Genomic DNA, 6,439 nt, shown 5'->3' with positions numbered 1-6,439 from the left:
TTGCGCCTGGCTATTGGGGACCATGAGGAGGCGATCCAGTTTTATGTCACGGCGGACCTTCATTTTCCCTTGGTCCTTGGGTTGGCCTGGCTTCGGACCCACGATCCTCAGGTGGCCTGGTCGAACGCCATCTCTTTCCCGAGTCTGCAGTGCGTCGATCACATCCGCCACACCTGTGCCGGCCAGAACGCCCCCACCGCTGCCATCACCTTGCCTCCTGAGCTGACGGACTTCGACGTGTTCAGCGAGAAGGGAGGACCGACTACCCCGTGATCGGCCCTCACGATTGCCCCGTGGACCTTCTGCCCAACGCACCACTGCCTGTGGGACGCCTGTATTCCATGTCGGAGCCCGAGTTGGCCGCCCTCAGGGACTTCCTGGACAAAAACCTGGCCCGAGGGTTCATCCGGCCTTCAAAGTCCCCTCTCTCGGCCCCGGTCCTCTTCGTGAAGAAGAAGACAGGGGACTTGCGCCTGTGCTGTGATTACCGCCGGCTAAACGCCATTATGGTGCGGAATCGCTACCCCCTGCCGCTCATCCCGGAGCTGCTGGAGAGGTTGCGGGAGGCCACGATCTTCACCAAGCTCCATCTCCGGGGGGCCTACAACCTGGTGCGGATGTGAGAAGGAGACGAATGGAAGATGGCATTTGGCACCCGATACGGACACTACGAATACACTGTCATGCCATTTGGGTTGACCAACGCTCCCGCCGTTTTCCAGCACTTCATGAACGACGTGTTCCGAGACATGTTGGATCGGTTCGTGGTTATCTACCTGAACAACATCCTGATTTACTCCCGGTCCAGGGAAAGCCACCTTTGACATGTTGGTCTGGTTCTGCAATGCTTGCAGGAACAACAACTCAATGCGAAGCTGGAGAAATGCGTCTTCTTCCGTACTTCCATAGAATTCCGAGGGCATATCATCTCGTCCGAGGGCATAGCCATGGACCCACACAAAGTAGAGGCTTTGTGTAGCTGAGAAGCCCCTCGTCGGGTGAAGGATGTTCAGCGCCTGCTGGGCTTCGCCAACTACTACCGGACCTTCATCCCGGGCTTCGCCACACTGACGGCTCCACTTACCCAGCTCCTCAGGAAGAAGGTCATGTTCCAGTGGGGTCCCCCGCAGCAAGAAGCATTCACAGCCCTCAAGAAAGCCTTCGTCACGGAACCCGTCCTGAGGCATCCCGACCCGCTCCGGCCTTTTGTGGTGGAGACGGATGTGTCCAATGTGGCTCTTGGAGCGGTGCTGCTATAGGCTTCGATGAATGGCGGCACACTTTTTCCCTGCGCTTACTACTCCCGGAAACTCAATCCTTCCGAGTGCAACTACACCATCTGGGAAAAAGAGTTGCTGGCTATCAAGGCTGCATTCGAGGCTTGGCGACACCATCTGGAGGGGGCCCGACATCAGGTGGAGGTCCGAACGGACCATCGGAATCTCGAGCACCTCACCACAGCTCGGAAGTTGAACCAGCGGCAGATCCGGTGGTCGTTGTTTTTTGCCCGGTTCAACTTCCGCGTGACCTACATTCCCAGCGGTCACAACCGGAGGGCGGATGCCCTGTCCCGAAGCCAGAGTACCTCTGCGCCAAGGACCCCTTCCTCCACGGACAGTGCTGCCGGCAGAAGCCTTGGCCGCAGCACGGAACCAGTGGACTTGCGGGCCCAGGTGCGAGGCGCAGCGCCAGGACGCCTGGTCGCAGCAAAGGAGAGGAGGTGGGCCCGCCTCCTTGGACCTTGGAGGAGGACTTACTCAAGTTTCGGGCGATTATATGCCCACAGGACCACTCCGAGCCCTCGTCATGACCCAGTGCCACGACAACCCTGCAGCAGGACATTTTGGGTTCTTCAAGACCCTCCACCTGGTGACACGGACCTTTGGTGGCCCAGTGCGGCATGATGTACATGCCTACGTGACATCCTGCATGCCGTGCCGGCAAGCCAAGACCGCCACGGGGCCCTCCTGGCTCCTCCAGCCCTTGCCGACACCCGACAGACCCTGGGGCGATCTCTATGGACTTCCTGACAGACCTGCCGCCCTCTGGGTTCACCACGGTGCTGGTGGTGGTGGACATGCTCACCAAGATGGCACACTTCATCCCATGCCGCGGACTGCCCACAGCCGCAAAAACGGCCCGTCTCTTTCTGCAGCACATCTTCCGCCTCCATGGTCTACCGGACAGGGTGGTTTCGGACCGCAGAGTTCAGTTCACAGCCCGCTTCTGGAAGAGCCTGATGGCCGCGTTGGAGGTGCAGGTGTGTCTGTCGTCATCGCACCATCCGGAGACCGACGGGGGTACAGAGAAGGTCATCAGTATACTGGAACAGTATCTCCGTTGCTTCATCAACCAGCAACAGGACAACTGGGCCGACTACCTGTCCCTGGCGGAGTTTGCTTTTAACAACTCTCAGCACACCTCTACTCAGATGACCCCGTTTTGCCAATGTGGGTACCATCCACGGCTCTTCCTCTGGCACCACCGGATTCTCCTGTTCCCGAACGCAGACCTTCCTGACGGAATTGCATGCGGTCCAACAGTTGGTACGCCAGCAGCTGAATCGGGCAAAGGAGGACTACAAACGGTCCGCCGACCGCCTCCCGACGGGCAACGCCCCGCTGGCAGTTGGAGACCGGGTGGCTTCCACCAAACACCTCCGTCCGACCGCCCGGTAAAGAAGTTGGACCACCGATTCATCAGCCTGCCCTGTCGAGGCAGTCATCAACCCGTAGCTCACCGACTGACCCTGCCACGATCCATGCGGATCCACCCTTTTCACCGGTCCCTTCTGGTTCCTGAGGCCACACCGAGTCCCCTTCGGTGCCCAACAGCACCCACACTGTCGCCGAGGACGGGTCGGAGGAATACTGAAGTCCACAGCGACGAGACTCCTGGCTGAAGGGTCGTTTCCAATATTTGATCGCGTGGAAGGGATACGGGACTGATTTCTCCTGGGTAGATGCCTCCGACGTTCATGCCCCTGACCTGGTGCAGGCCTTCCATGAGCAGAACCCAGCCCGACCGCATCCCGATCGTCAGCCCCGGGGGAAGGGCTCTGCGGTGAGGGATAGTGTTGTGACCCAGGTTCCTGGACCCGGACTCCTGGACTCAGATGATTCAGAAAGTGAGGGAGAAGACCTGGCAAGCCCTGCTTCTCTTGAGCCCTCTCCCTCCCTGGCACCCACTCAAAGGGAGGAGGAGGGGCCGGCAAGGCCTGATTCTCTGGAGCCTTCTTCTGATTTGGCAACGCCCCAAGAACAGTTTTGGAGTGATGCAAGACTGCGCAGACGTGATCGCGCGCAGCAGGAAGAGTTGGGATAAAGCCAAATAATAATTGTCATGCAGTGACATCTCAAGAGACTATAAATAGGAGGCGGGACTTCCTGGTTTTTTGTCTTGGACAAAGCAATGAATTTGCGCGGGCAAACTGTATCAATGGAGGGAAGAATGTATTCGTGAGTAATTCTGGCCTTATCTATAATTTCCTCGTTATCTCCAGAAACTTGGCAGGCCCGTGGGTAGACGTGGCCAGGACATCTATCTATGTAAATAAAAGGAGAAAAGGAGGCCTCTGACTGACTCTTTGCTGGGAGTATTGGGGGGAGGGAAACAGAACAATCTTTTCCAGAATCTTCCCTGGTATTGAGGTCAGGCTGATAGGTTTGTAGTTTCCTGGATCTGTTTTTTTTCCTTTTTTGAAGATGGGAACTACATCAGCGCTTTTCCAGTCCTCTGGCAGCTCCTCTTTACTCCAGGATCTTTGAAGGATATAATTCAGTGGTTCTGAGATTTCGTCTGCCAGTTCCTTCAGAACCTTGGGGTGTAACCCGTCCGGTCCTGGTGATTTGAACTCGTCTAGGGTAGACAGGTTTCACTTACCATTTTTTCCCCTATTTTAACTTGTGTTCCTAATCCGATTTTTGTAGTGCTGTTTTGGATAGGTTGGATTGTTTTTTCCTTTTGTGTAAAGACAGATACAAAAAATGAGTTAAGTAGTTCTGCTTTCTCCCTGTTGCTTGTCACCTTCTTGCCACTTTCTCCCAGCAATGGGCCAATTGTTTCCTTGACTTTTTTCTTGTTTTTAACATGTTGAAAGAAGCTTTTTTTTTGTTATTTTTTACTTTTGTCGCTAGCCTTTGTTCATTGTGAGCCTTAGCTTTCCTCACTTCATCTTTACAGGCTCGGGCTATTTGCTGATATTCTGCCTTAGTTATTTGCCCCTCTTTCCACTTTTTATATTTGTCCTTTTTGTCTTTCAATTTATCAGATAGTTCTTTATGCATCCGTGCTGATTTCTTTTGAGATCTATTATTTTTCTTCTTCATTGGTCTTGTGCTAGACTGGGCTTTTCTAATCTCACTTTTCAAAATTTCCCCAGCTTCTTGAGTTGTTTTCCTCTTGAGGATTCTCATCCATGGAATCCTTCTCAAGCTTTCTCTTAGTTTATTGAAATTAACTCTCTTAAAGTCCAAGACTCTAGTTTGACTTTGTTCTACTACTTGTGTTTGCATAATGTTGAATTCCAGTATTGCGTGATCACTTGCCCCCAAGGTTCCTTTAGCTTCAACCCCTTCTATCATTTAATCTCTGTTAGTGAGAATTAATTCCAATATGGCTGATCCCCTTGTTCCCTTCTCTACTTTTTGGGAAACGAAGTTGTCTGCTAGGTTTGTTAGGAACAGAATAGAATAAAATAGAATTTTTATTGGCCAAGTGTGATTGGACACACAAGGAATTTGTCTTGTTGCATACCTTCATCAAGGTACAACATTTACAACACAAATGATGGTCAAAGAGTACAATTTAACACTTAATGATACAACACTTAATGGTAATTAAGTATTAAATTGAATTAAATTAATTAATTAAAATGGTTCCAAGATGGCACCAACGAAGTCTGCCTCGGTGTCAGCCTCCACTCCAATCTTCACTCTATTTGTGTTATATGTGTGCAATTTGTATTCAGTAGTTAGATGGCTTAGGACCGGTTATTTACGAGATCGACTTCTGCCACCGATAGCCTCCCAACGACCTGTGCACTCCCACAGAGTGGGCCTGCTCAGGGTGCCGTCGACCAAACAATGTCAGTTGGCGGCCCCCAGGGGGAGAGCCTTCTCTGTGGCAGCACCTTTGGAATGAGCTGTCTCCGGGGTTACGCCAACTCCCCGACATCCGGACCTTCAGACATGAACTGAAGACCTTATTATTTCATCGTGTGGGACTAGCCTAAGTGTAATTTTTTAATTGTAATTTTAATATGGGTTTTATGTCGGTCTATGACCGTTTTAATTGATTCAGCCTACTAAATATTTGTTTTTAATTCTTTTTTAAATTTGTTATTTGTATTTTGTGTTTTAATATGGCTGTAAACCGCCCTGAGTCCTTCGGGAGAAGGGCGGTATAGAAATTAAATTATAAATAAAATATATAAAGAATAAAAAATTGCAGTGTCAGTATGTTAATGTAAAATAGCCATGAACCTAAGATGTATACTATCCTATTCAGATTAACAGAAGAGGGCCCTTTAAGAGTGTTGTCTGACATAAAAGGAGGGGAGGGGGCAGCAAATGTTTGAATCAGCATAAATGGCAGATGCTTTCCAACATACCCTGCATTCCAGAGATAAGAAACTGCCGGAGACATTCGGAAGAAGATTACCACGGGGGGTGAGAAGGAGCTGGCATTGGACCAAGCCTGCTTGACCTTTTGGGGGAAGGAGGAACTAACGAGGGGATATGGGGTGTTAGCCATATTCTGTCTCAGATTCAACTTTACGCTGCTGTTGTCCGGATGTATTTAGTAAAAGTACTTTTCTTTATTTACAAATTAAGTCAAGGTGTATTCTTTCCTAAATATAATCAGAGGCAGCCTGACATTAAGTTGGATCTCACAGCATGTCGACCAACCAGGATTTTAACCAAAAAACCGAGGGGGTCAAAAAGAAAACTTTGATGGGAAGCCAGCCACCTGCTGAACTGGAGGAGCCGCCCAAAGGTATTTCTTCTGTTAGTTTTAACCCTGAACTGGAGGATTGCAGAGTCCGGTGGATGGAGCAATTACAGCTGGAAGAAAAAATGTGGCAACCAGATCCTGAAGTGCTTCCTTCTGGAGTAACTAAAAGAAAAAAGGGGAAGGCTAGACTTTTAGATTGGAAAGAAGAGCAGGAAATCAGAGACAAGCTCCAGTTGGATGAGGCATTGCGTCTTTACCGTGAGGTGAATGTAAGGCAAGCAGCTCGCCAAAAGTATGAATCTCCTATTCGGTCCTCCAGGGGGGAAGGAGAAGAGGAGGAAGAAACTGCCAGGGGAGCAACTGGGGAGGTGGGGTCCCAATCCGTAGAGATTTTGGAAGAACCAGAACCAGAAATCCCCTTCCCAGAGGCAGCTGAGTCAGATGGAGGGCGTACGCCACCTGCTGGCCAAGTGAGACTGCGCAG

This window comes from Ahaetulla prasina, chromosome 11 (assembly GCF_028640845.1).
Source record: "Ahaetulla prasina isolate Xishuangbanna chromosome 11, ASM2864084v1, whole genome shotgun sequence".
Classification (NCBI taxonomy): domain Eukaryota; kingdom Metazoa; phylum Chordata; class Lepidosauria; order Squamata; family Colubridae; genus Ahaetulla; species Ahaetulla prasina.
The sequence above is the reverse complement of the archived record's forward strand: the minus strand, read 5'-3'. Positions refer to the sequence as shown.